The following is a 13,498-nucleotide window of genomic DNA, read 5'->3' as shown; positions in this document are numbered from 1 at the left end:
GGAAACACTGAAAGAGCAGTGATGCCCAGCAGGCAGTGCTGTGGAGTAAGGCTCTTTGTAGGCAGGTTGTTCAAGGTGACATGGTCAACTTTTGATAGGTGGATGGGGAACAGCCCCATTTTAAGCCAATGAACATCTGGATTTTGTCATTTTTACTAAACATAAAATAATAAGGGGTGTGGAAGGGTGGTATCCATTACAAAGGAAACAAAGTGTTTCTAAGGATTTAGAGGTCCCTGAGTTTTAATCCTGGGGACCCTCCTCCAGAGAGTCAGGAAACATTTCATGGCAATTCTCCAAGAGCCTTAACTCCTCTCTCCCTTCTCTTCTACTCTTTCTCTTCTCATTTTCTTCTGCTTCTCACACAGAAATCCTCAGCAATGCTCTGTGGTCTCTGTTCTAAGGTTTTGAGCTGCTGCTTCAGGATAGGTAGTTGTCTGGGTTTTCTTAAAGAAAGAGCCAAAGTAGACTTTGCTGTAACAAGGTCATCATTTTACCTCTGCTTTTGATGTAACTGGGCCCTTGTAGTATTTGTTTATTTGTTATTTTTCTGATCATATTTACCACATTGAATTCATGATTTTCACAAGGATTGTTTTAATTAAGGGGATATGTTTCTATTGGCACAGTCTGAATACTTAGTAACAATTGGACAGAATGATTCCTGCAAAGGCAGATACTGCGGTTGGTGTGAGGCTGTTGTATTTCTACCCTTCTAGTTCTCAGGTATAAATATTCTCATCAAAAGGAGCTTCCTGTGGAGAGAAGCGCTGCTCCCTTTTCCTTCTCATTTGAAGTAGAAAGTGTGAAGGACCTGGCTGGATGCAATAATTGGCTGTCATACACTATTTAGATACTGCTTTGAAGATGAGGCATTTCCTCCTCTACTCTTCTGTCTGTGCCACTAAATATTCAAAATGGGCAGATCAAAGGGAAATGTTCGTATTTTTACCATTTGTCTTTCATTTCTGATGCCTTTTTTAGTCTTTCTTTGGGTATTGGTCAAAGACTATGGGGTTTGAGATACCACTGAGACTTTGAACAGGGATGGATTGTGTCTGTTGACCAGCAGATGGAAACAGGGCTTCATTGGGATGGCTGTAATAACTGATATGCTTACTTGTGACATTGTCTTTAAAATTTTGAAAGCAGAAATTTACCATCTGAGAGAGGAAAATGTCAGGTCTAGTGCGAGAAAAAACCTGGAAGATATTCTTATAGATGTATTTATGAAATGCTTGGCAAACTTACTGATTGCATGCCTGTAGTCCAAAATGGAATTCCACCTCTGAGAGATCGCCTTTGTTGACACCTGAGCACTGTCTCCAAGGAGGTGGGGATGTGTCTATAAGGAGACTCTCTTCACTTTGCAGGTGCAAAAGTCCTTAGTTTACAGTGCAATTGTTCTCTTGGAGCCAAATTTCAAATACTTAGTTATGTGTTATTTATCCCTATGTTGAGAAACAAGTCTTTGTGTTGGCTGACTTCCAATGATAAAATGATGGTAAAGCCTCTGTTGTCTGTCTGTCTGTCTGTTTGTCTCTCTCTCTTTCACACACAAACATACTCTGTATATAAACAAGAAAGTGTTTAATGGGATTTATGTGTGCAAACATGTGTCTCTGTGTCTAAATATGCTTCTTGACCCCACACCCACCAGCTCTTTTTCTTACATTTGTTTGTTTTGCTTTCCCTGGATTGCCCATTTTTATTTTTTATTTATTATTATCATTATTATTATTATTTAGATCCTTGTTTGTATTGTAAAAGAAAGGATTGCATTAGGGTGGTTGGGGAAGTAAGGAGGATCTGATAGGAGTTGGGGGAGAAGAAACTGTACTCAGAAGGTACTGCATAAGAATCTATTTTCAATAAAAATTCTTACTAAAAACTGTGGCCTTGGTGTTCTTAAAGATGAGTCTTGTATTTCAATTTAAAATTTTTAGGTAAACATGAATTATAAGTGGTGGGATCAATGCTCAATGGTCTTACTGCCTACCACTCAAGATCAGGTAACCCTGGGATGTGTATCTACTATGTTGACCAATTCTCATTTCTCAGTGAATTGTAGCTAAGTATGCAATTACAATAAGCCTCACAATCTATAGTGCCAAACACAATGAATCTGACAGGAAATTATGCCTCAATGTGTTCCCTGAACAGAATGTCTGAAGTTGCTACCAATGTCTGGCTATTCTGAACAACCCTAACACCTCCTCAGGGACAATCTTTATAGGCTAGTGAGTAGGTGATGGGGTCAAATTAGGGGATGGAAATACTTTATATTCTATGAGCATGTATCTGCACTCATAAGGTAGAATCAAATCTGTATGTTCATGCTATTACCAGCTTAGTGTATACACACTGTTAGTGATCTGTTTGTACTGGGTTGATCTCCTCTACAGAACATGGCCTTGGCATAGTGAAAGGTTGATATTGGAAGACACCAGTTGGATTCAGTGTTTTATGAAGTGCCTCACACCAGATGATGCCCAGAGAATTGGAGAGGAGTGCAGGAGACAATAAGGAGAGGGGCACCCAAACAATGGAAGTCAACTCAAAGCTGGTCACCTGACCAGAGAAGCAAGGCTGAGATCTGGAGTGATGTTTGCCTTTGTATTACCCCCTGTAGATATTGTAGATAGTCTGTTCCCTATAAAGAATGGAAAGGAGACAGAAGGCAAATTTTTATAAGATGTTGACCTTTTACCTTCTCAGAGCCCTAGTTCTTTGAACAAAAATCATAGGAATGAAAAAAAACATTTCATTCCTATCCTTGCTCACTGGCATGCAAAGTGACAACCTGAACCTGTTATAGTTACAAAAAAAGAAAGAGTACCTAATTATTTCTTTACTTTTCTTTTTAAAAATGTGTACCTATTTATTTTAGTAATATAGTAAAAAATAGAAAGAAAAACGTCTGAAGTTAAGAGGGCTGATTTCTTGGCTCAATGGCAAAATAAAAATGTCTGCCACAAATCCTGACAAGCTGAGATTTAATCTCGAGTCATGCATGGTGACAGAAGAGACGAGACCTGCAAGGTGTCCTCTGACCTCCACATGTGGCACACACCACACCCAACCCAAGCAAATGCACACACAAACACCAAACTAGAAGTTCATGAGATTTCCAAGTCCTGTATTAATTGAGTCCAAGCAAATATTCCATTTGGCTTAGGACTGAAATCTATGTGATAGGCAAGGAAGATTGGCACAATCATGAAGATTTACTAAAAGAGTGTGTGACTGTCATGCATGTTACAGAACATTTGATAAATATTTCCCTTGCTCCAAGTCTTCATTCTATTTTATTATAAGAACAAATTTCACTGTAAGGCCAAGTCAGAGCATCTTCCTCTTTTGCATAGCATTAAAATAACCTGGAAAGTTGAAGTTTTAGTAAAAATTCCTTACAGTTTCCCTTTCCTCACCAGAATCAATCACATTCTGGTGAACAATACCATTTAGGTAATGCTATAAGAAACTTGGAGAAAGAAGTGCATAAACTAGGTCAAAAATGACTTACAAAGACAAATCTGTCAGCTAAGTGAGGACTTACCCTCAGACTTCAATGTATTTGTGAAGACACGGTGAGGCTTGCAGAGATTTTATAGACTTAACATGTTCTACGTGTTTGCGTCTCCCCAAGGTCACATGTTTCCACTGAACCCTGAGCTGATAGGTTAACAAATGGGTCATTCAGAAGGCGCTTCATTCTGGAAAGCTCTGCCTTGTAATTATTTATATTCTTATAAAAGATCTCTGGGGCAACCTGTTCCCTATCATCATGTACAGTACCCCAGTAGAAGATTCTGACTGTTCAGACTTTCATCTATGTGACAGAACACTTGACATAAACAACCAAGGGGAGGAAGGCTTCGTTTGGTTTGTAGCTTTAGAGGTTGCAGTCCATCACAGCCAGCAGGTACCTTTGCTTCCAGGTCAGGTGATGCAGAACTTAGTGGTAAGAAAGTTCTGGATAAGTAGAGCTTGTTGATGACATTTTGGAAACTTTTGAGGTCCAGCCTCTTAGTTTCCTTCCCAGGGGCCCAGAGGAGACACTATTAGTGGTTGGGGTGTGGAACCAAAATAAGACCAAAATGCTTTCACCCCCAAACGAAAGGCCTAAGACTGCTCCTTTTAGCTACAGGCCATAAGTTACTGGAACAGGCCAGAAGTTACTGAAACCAGTCAGTTCAGATTCCAGAAACCAGGGAGTGTAAAAGCACAGAGTCACAAGGTAGTCAGGAGGTAATGGCTGCTGGACTATTGAGTGTCCTCTCCCTGGCCCCCTAGGCAACTGCTTGACCATAGAATGTCCCAACCCTAGTTTCCACAGTGACTGTGTAATCCCCAGATGCCCCCATCTGGGGGCAGCCAAGGAGAAATGGTGGTGGGCAACTACCTCCTTAGAAGGAAAATTGAATTGTGATTTCTGGAATTCCTAGACACAAGCCAATCAGAATTGAACCCGTACTAGCACCCCTAAATGATGTAACCTTGTGATTTTTCCCTTTAAAAACTGGGCTTGTAGATAGGTGCGCACTTCCTACAGCCTCCACTGCATTGGATCTGTTGGACGAAGTCCCTGCCTAGGCTTGTATTGCATTTGGATATGCCGAAATTAAACTTTGCTTTTGCATTCCGGCTTGTTCATCCTTCGTGGTCTCTCTGGGGGTTGTGATCTGGGCACAACAGGGGTATTCTGTGGGAAATGAATCTAAGTACACCATGCTCTTATGTCCGTCCACTTTATTCCTCTAAGACAAAATTCTATCTAAACAGTTTCAGTTCTCTTCTCATATTCAGCTCTTCTCTGACCCTTTTCTTCCTGTCCTCTCATTGTCCTAGTCTTAACTAAGCTTTTTTGCTCTAGACCTCATCTTTGTCCTCCAATCCTCCAACCTTACATTCCTTCCTCTGTTACCATCCTCAGACCAACTCAATTCACCTACAATCTGCAAAAACTCTGCCTTGCCACTTCCTAGTCAGATGGGGCAACTCTGCTCAGAGCTAGGAATTCTGCCTCAATACTTAACTGCACCTGGTGTGCAAAAAACCCTTTTGTTCCGAGTTAATTGCTCTGGGATGCCCCTTGACCTGTGAGAGAAAGGAGGGTCTGAGTTTCATTTGCATAAGAAATAAAGCTATGGATCTAGCTGTCCTCTAGGCAGTGTCTCCAAACAGTCAGGAGACTGCCATTATGGCCTAGGATGCTTGAGAAGTATATCAAATAAACACCCTATTAGGAGTTCTTGAAAGCATGCATAGCATACAAGAAAATCATTGCAGGAACAGGCTAATATATACACAAAAGCTAAAATATCACCAAGACTCCTTAAGCCATGGCTTGACCTTTGGAAAAGTCCTTGACCTTTCCAAGTAGTAGCTTTTGTGAAAGTAGCTGGATTCCATTACATTTTCCTGTGGCTTGCAGGAACTACTCACGGTGGTCATGAGCAGACAGATAGATATAGGAATGGAACAGGGTAAGTTACAGCACTAAGAACATGCCCCCAGTGACCTAATTCTGCCAGTAATCCTTACCTCCCCAATTCTAGGACTTCCCAATCAATGGCATCTCTTCATGCTATAATAAATTCTCTATTGCTTGTTATCTTTCAACCAAGCCCCTAATTAGGATGGACACTTTCAAAAATGAGTTGGGGTACATGTTGATCTTAGAATTTCTAAGTCTTCAGATCTGAGACTAAAATACACCTTTGTCTATTTAGCCAGCTGAAGATAATTCTAAGTGTGCTAGGCAATTAAGTCAATACTCAAATCCCTGTATTCTACCATGTCAGTGGGTTCCAAAGCCATACTCTGAGAAATGGAGCTCTCAGTATTACTTCAGCATTAACAGGTAGAAAAGGGACACACTTGAAGGCAGTCACGAGGACACTGTAATAGCAGTTTGAAAATTGTATTCACTTTTCTTGATGATGTGACTAACACCAAAAGTAGTTGGGTCACAGTTTGAGGGTACATGGTGCCAGGAGCATGAGACAGCTGGTCACATTGCCTCTATAGGCAATAAGCATGGTGATTGTTGTAGAATATTATTTTAAGGTATGTTACTTTTGTTTATGTTGCATTTATTTAACTCTGTAAAGCTCTGTTATTGTGCTTGTCTAAAACACCTGATGGTCTAATAAAAAGCTGAACAGCCAATATCCAGTCAGGAGAAAGGATAGGCAGGGCTGGCAGGCAGAGAGAATACGTAGAAGGAGAAATCTAGGAGGAGGGGAGAAAAGGAAGGAGCCAGAGAAGGAAGAGGGCTCCAGGGGCCAGCCACCTAGCTATATAGCAAGCCATGGAGTTAGAAACAAGAAGTTATACAGGTATAGAAAAGGAGAAAAGCCCTGAGGCAAAAGATAGATAGCATAATGTAAGTTATGGAAAGTTGGCAAGAAACCAAGCCAAGGTAAGGCTGGGCATTCATAAGTGATAAGCCTCCATGTGTGAATTAATTTGGGAGCTGGGTGGTGGCCCGAAAAGAGCCAAAAAACAAACAGCAGGTGCTCAGTTCACTTTCTCTTTTTTATTCACTCCAGACCCCAGTCCACTGGATGGTGTTGCCCATATTCAGGGAAGATCTATCTTCCTCAGCTAAACATTTATGGGAATACCCTCATAGTCATACCCATATGTAATGCTTAATCCAATCAAGTTGACAGTGAATGTTTTGTCAAAGAAATTACCTGCATATGACAGGTTTTTTGGAGACCCTCAGGCAAGCAGAATGCCGCTTAGTATAAGATAACAAAACTGATACTTTCTGTTGTGTTATTAGAACTACACTTCAGAATAGCATAAATAGTATCATCAATATCATTCTGAAGAAACATTTGTGACTTTTAAAAAATCAAATTGTAGAAAAAAAGGAAAGGGATAGATTTCATGATGTGATAAATCATATAACATTGTATATATTTTTTTAAAGAGCGACGTAAGTTATCTTGGAAATATAATATTATTTCCACACTGCCTCAGAATAAAAGGATAATTAGGTAGGGTTTGAGCTGAAGATATTTCAAGTTTTTTTTCTTCACATCTTATAGTGTCTTCATAATAATGCATCTGTTTATAGCTTTCTGACTCCATTAAATGCATTTTTAATCTTTACAGGCTCACAGAAAACAGAGGTGATTAGAAAATCCAAAATAACAATATTTTTCTGAATTTCACAAAAGTGCCATTTTTTCTATATTACTCATTATTTTCTTTGGAAAGTGAATAAAACTGTCCCCCACCCCCAGCCATCTCACTCCAAAGTGCTGTGTTACTTGTTATTAGTTAACAGGCCGCTGGGTGAAGGTTGGCCCACATCCAAGATGATGATTGCTTTTTGCATGTGCTCTTTGCTGGTGGCTCTCTAAATATTGCCTTCTGCTTTTAATGGGTGGAATTCAGGATGATTAACTCTCAGGTGATTAATAGATGGTGGTTCTGAGAGTTAAGTAGTGAAAAGTCATTTAAACAAATCTGGTCTGTTGTGTTTACCACAAAACAAATAACTTTTCCCCTTGGGCTGCTGCTGAGTCTTTTCCTGGTACGATATGAACATGAGAGTCTATTCACCCCAGTACAGCACCAGTGGCTGAACGAAGAATGATGCTACTCAGTCTAGCTTAGTGAACCAGCGAGTTTATTAGTGTTCCTCACAAGAGTATGGGTGAGGGGTTGTTTATACAGACATTTGTGACTGAAAGGCAACCCTCTCAGGGAAAAGTCAGCCCTAGCCTGGGGGACAACTCAGGAAAGTAGCATCCCTGAAGACCTCCCTCCCCCTGCTGCACCACTATCAGTCTGGCTGTTCTTCTGGTTAGCAAGTGTCCTCTCCCCAGATGTCTCTATTTATTTATGACCTTGGAAATGGTCTTATGGATGTGTAAGTTTTAGAAGTTTCCTTAGCTTGATAAAGTTTGTCGGCTTAGGCAGTCTTATGTGTTTACTATACTTCCGGAGTCCTAAGAGTCTCCCTCCTCCTTCTAGAAGAGAATGCAATAAGGCTGAGGAAACAGCTGCACAAGCACCATGGTTTGGAAGTTAGGCAGCTACTGCCACTTAGAGACCAAGGCTACAGATTGTTCTGGAGGAAGCAATGGCGGACAGCAGGGCAGGAGCCCCTTCGGCACCAGTGTCATCTGGGTTGAGGTATCAGGGTGTGTCACTCCCAAAACAGGCAAGTCACTTAAATCATGAGCCCCAAACCCATCATCCTCCAAACAGCAAGGATGATGAATAACATGTGGGGCTAATGAAGATTGAATACAGTGCACACAAAGCATCTTGCAATACGCCAAGCACACACTGATCAGCCATTCTGGTACTTTCAAATCCCCTCCTTCAACGAGCCTGAGAACTCAACATTTTCCTGGGAGTTGGAGAATCTTCAAAGCTGGTGGATCTTGCAGAAAGTTTTTTCTTTCTATGATATGCAATACTCTGGAAAAAACTCATCTCTAGCACCAAAGTAACCATATTTGCTGCCACAGTCACCATAATCGACTGTTATTAAAAATCACAAGCTATTATTGTTATACTTTCAGCCTTTGATATCAATTACATAACATCATAAGAAAGATTAAAACAAGCCAGGCAGTGGTGTCGCACACCTTTAATCCTAGCACTGGGGAGGCAGAGGCAGAGGCAGGCTGATGTCTGTGAGCTCGAGGCCAGGCTGGGCTACAGAGTGAGTTCCAGGAAAGGTGCAAAGCTACACAGAGAAACTCTGTCTTGAAAAAAATGAAAAAAAAAAAAAAAGATTAAAACAATGATTCCTATGATGATACATAAACATTATAGGAAACATACATTTTCTGCATTAAGCATTCAAAATGGAAAGTTTCTTTTTAAATGGTGTAAAGGGGCAGGTGGCTCCTCTTGGAACAAAATTTCATCTTTTCACTAATCATTTTTTGATTTGCTATGCCTCAATAACAAACAATTTCTAAAGTCCAAGTGACTTGTAGCCACAAGTGTTAGTGTCTTTTTCATGTCTTGTAGCTTAGTGCATGTCCCAAGTTTATCTTTTACCTGTTGGAGATGGCAAGAAATTTGGTTTGTCAATACTTTTTCTTCAACTTTTCTTTTAAAAATCCTTTTTGAAGTGATATATAACCTATAAGTCATAAAGTAAATGATTATATAAACACTCAAATTAATGAGTTTGTATCACAAATGTCCATGTTACTACTGCCTGAAGAAAATCTGAATGCTTTCATCCTCAGATATATTATTTTTCAGTATTATTTCTCCACAATGGCTGGCTTTCTCTTGTCCAGAGATCTAAGTAGAAATATTTACATTATGAACGTGTGTGTGTGTGTGTGTGTGTGTGTGTGTGTGTGTGTGTGTGTTGCAGTCACTAAGAGCAATCTGTGTATCTTATATTTAGGCTTTATGTGTATCCATTAATAATATCTGAGCCAGTTAGTGTTTTGTTAATTAAACACAATCTAGCATCATCCTGGAAGAGGGAACCTCAATTAAGAAGGCTTCTACTTTAGATTGGCCCATAAGCAAAATGTGGGACATTTTCTTGATTAATTGTTGATGTGGGAAGGCTCAGACCCTGTGGGCAGTCTACCCTAGACAGGTGGTCCTAGGTTGTATAAGAAAGCAAGTTAAGTAAGCCATGGAAGCAAGCCAGTAGGCAGCACTCCTCCATGGTCTTTGCTTTGGTTCCTGCCTAGACTCTTAGAAGATGAACTACAAGTTACACGATGAAATAAACCTTTTCAACCCAAGTTGCTTTAGATCATGCTGTTTATCACAGCAATAGGAAGCAAACTGAGACCATTTCCTTGTTAACAAATAGAGGTTCTTTTTAATTATGTGTGTGTGTGTGTGTGTGTGTGTGTGTGTGTGTGTGTGTGTGTGTGTTAGTACACATGTATGTGTGTGCATGGGAGCCTGAATTTCTACATTGGGTGTCTTCTTCAATCATAGGTACTATCCTTGAATTTAGAGATCACCAGATTGGCTAGGCTGTCTGTCTCTGACTCCCAAAGGCTGAGATTGGAAGTTTGTCACCACTATAACTTTTTTTATTGGGACTTCTGGATATTGAACTCAGGTCCTCACAAACCAATGGCAATAACTTTACTGACTGAACTATCTCCCCAGCCCCCAAGTATCTTGATTGAACAAATATACAATTCAAAGTGAGTTTACTTGGTTCTTGTTGAGGAACATTGGCTTATTCTTGCCTGGCACTATGAGAAGAAAAGCTGTCCCTCACCACATAGAAGTCCTGTGTTTGTATTTCTGCTTCTTTTGCCAAAAAATACCTGAGGAAGGAAACGGCTGGGCACAACACAACCGTTCTCCACAGTGGCCGCACCAAGCGGCTCTCAAAGAGAGCAGGGTTTACTCGTCATGACTTCCGGATGACCACTCTTTCTTTTTAAGTTGGAGTTCTGGTGTCATGTCTGAGTTTTCTACCTAGCTTAGTTTTTTTCTAGTGTGTTTTTAATTTTTTTCCTTTCTAGATCTGTTTTATTATTTAGTTTATTTATTATTTAACTAAAATAAACTTTTAGTTTATTTATTTTTTAAACCTTGTACAAGAAAGGAAGAGATTAAAGTTTTATTTGTGTTCTCTTCTTTTGTACGTATGTTTGCTTGCTTGTTTTTACGTTTGTTTTCTTTTGTATGTCAGTATCCAATTGTTCCAGCCATTTGCAGGAAACATTCTTGTGTTTCCACTCTTCTACGTTTTGTTAGAAACCAGTTACTCTGGATTTTGAACTTTATTTCTATAATCTCTGTGATACTTTATTAAATTGTCTCTATAGAATCCAATACCCACTTCTTCGTTAGTATGTCTTTGTAGTCTGTGTGTGTGTTAGTGTGTATGCCCAAGCATGTTATTGTGTACATGTAGAAGTGAGAGGATAAATTACAAATTCTCTCCTTCCGTAAATGTGCTCCAAAATCAAACTTACATCATCAGGTTTGGATGTAATCAGATTTTGTGATGTGCCCTTTCATGCACTGAACCATCTCAATGGCCTATTGTTATAATTTAACATCAACTGATTTTAGTCTTTAACTGTGTTTTCTAATGAGTTGTTTTAGCTAGTATAGTTCCTTAGACATTCCACATAAACTTTATAACTAGCTTGTTAATGCCACCAATAAAAGCTTCAGTTATTTTAATGAGGCATTGTTTGGATGCATAAGTGATTTTCAGAAAAGTTTATATTTTAATATTATGTCTTCCAATCCATGACAATTGCACAATATTGCTTCATTTATTTTGATCTCTTTAATTTTTTTTCCAGTAAACATTTTATTTTATTTTTCAGAGTGTAGTTTTCCATATATTCTATCAAATTTACCCTTAAATTTAATGCAATTTTGGGCTACTAAATACTTTTCTAAAGTTTTTTTTCCTATTATTTTTATGCAAGCATGGGCACATAAAATTTATCATTTTAAAAATACTGTGTGTTCTGTTACTTTGAGAAATTCATTTGTAAATTTCAGTAGCTTTTTTGTACACAGCACTGAATTATCTGCAAGGATAATGTCAAGCTTTTATTTGGTTATTGTAGTATCTTTTAAGTTACATTTGTTTACTCTGTGTGTGTGTGTGTGTGTGTGTGTGTGTGTGTGTGTGTGTGTGTGTGTTCACACATCCGCATGTGCTTATACACACTTGCCATGGAGGTCAGAAAATAATTTTGGTAATAAGTTTTCTTCTTCCATCATGTTGGTCTAAGCTATCAAATTTAGGTTGCCAGAGTTATTCACCAACTCCTCTATCTGCTGAGCCATCTCACCAGCCCTGGTCATCATCATTTTACTGATTTAGTGTTATTCTTTGTCTTTTTTTCCGCTAAGCTAATTTTGAAGTAAAATCAACAATCAAAGCATGAACAATGTAACTGCTTCCGAGGGAACTGAACAGCATTGTCTTCAGAGTACCACTAGCAACGTGGTTATGATTACACAAACAAAATGTTTCAACTATTGTGTTATAAACTTCCAAAATCATATCGTAGAACTTAATTAGATATGTTTGTGCTGTAGTAAAACAAATCTGGGTAATATGCTTAACTATGAATAGACGAAATTCCCAGTTAGCTCTGGAAAGTTGGTGAAGTGCCTTATTCTCCCATTTTTATACTAGGAGCATATGTTTGCAGTCTACCAGCTGGAGCTGTGATTAACTGAGGAAAGTTTTAATCCTAGTTCAGCTGCAACTTCCTCTGGGTTTTAATGTTGTGGCTTGAATGTAAAATGCCCACTGACTATGCTCAGGTATTCGACCACTTGATCCCCAGCTGGGGGTGTTGTTTGTAGACCCTTTAGGGAGGGGAGCTTTGCTAGAGGAAGCAAGTCAAGTAGGGTGGGCCTTGAGGTTTTGCAACCCAGCCCTACTTCCTGTTCACCCTGCCTTCTCATTGGGGATGCAATGTGATCAGCCTGCCTCCTTTTCCTGCCACCAAGCCTTCCATAAAAGGATGGACTCTATTCCTCTGAATCCATAAGCCTAAATTAACATGTTCTCCTTTAAGGTGTTTTTGTCACAATATTTTATTATAGAAACAGGAAAAGAGACTAAGACACACATCTTCAATTTGTGCTCAGGTTTATTAGTAGCTAGCTTTTATGTTTAAATTAACCCATATTTCTTATTTATGCTTTGCCACGTCGTTTGTGGCTTGTTACCTCATTTTCTACATGACTTGCTTCCTCAGCGGCTGGCTGGCTGGCATCTGCCATGACTCTGCTCTTCTTCTCTATCGTCAGTTTCATTGTACCACCTAACCTTATTCTGATTGGCCAAACAGCTTTAGTACCAACCAATGAGAACAACATATATTCACATCATACAGAAGGGAATCCCACAGCACAAATCATTGTACTCAATTAATAAGAAAAGAAGATAGTTTTATTCAGAAAACAAAGCACTATAGCTACAAATGCAAGCTGTAACTTCTCCTAGGCATAGTGGAGCAACATGGATTCATTCATTTGTCTGGATTGAAAGCTTCCATTGTGCTAAGTTAAATAAGCACATTACCCCTCCCCCTAATAGTTTACAAGGTTTTTTTTTTGTTGTTGTTGTTGTTGTTGTTGTTATCTTTTGGTCAAGGAAATAGATCCTCACTATAGCTCTGTTGATGTTCATAGATGCCACTTGGGGATCATATCTCTACATAGTCTATGTGTTCAGAAGTCAGGTTATGTTTACCCCTATGCCACTGCCCATTCATGGCATCTGTGTAATAAGTGCCTATTTGTTATGTGGAAATGGAAACATTCTACTACTTTGAGACAATTTCCATCATCACCACCTACTAGATAAAAATGTCTCCTTTTTCATACATATATGGTTCCATATGCTGTGCTCCTGGGGGAGAGGTGGAAATAGTGGCAAGAATTTTTAGTAGTGACCTAAGGTTATCTTGTCTCACTATATTCAGGTAGTTCCAGCCATAGTGACCTCCTATTGCAAACACAGACTTTCAGAAACAGC

This window comes from Peromyscus maniculatus, chromosome 11, assembly GCF_049852395.1.
Source record: "Peromyscus maniculatus bairdii isolate BWxNUB_F1_BW_parent chromosome 11, HU_Pman_BW_mat_3.1, whole genome shotgun sequence".
NCBI classification, from domain to species: domain Eukaryota; kingdom Metazoa; phylum Chordata; class Mammalia; order Rodentia; family Cricetidae; genus Peromyscus; species Peromyscus maniculatus.
The sequence above is the reverse complement of the archived record's forward strand: the minus strand, read 5'-3'. Positions refer to the sequence as shown.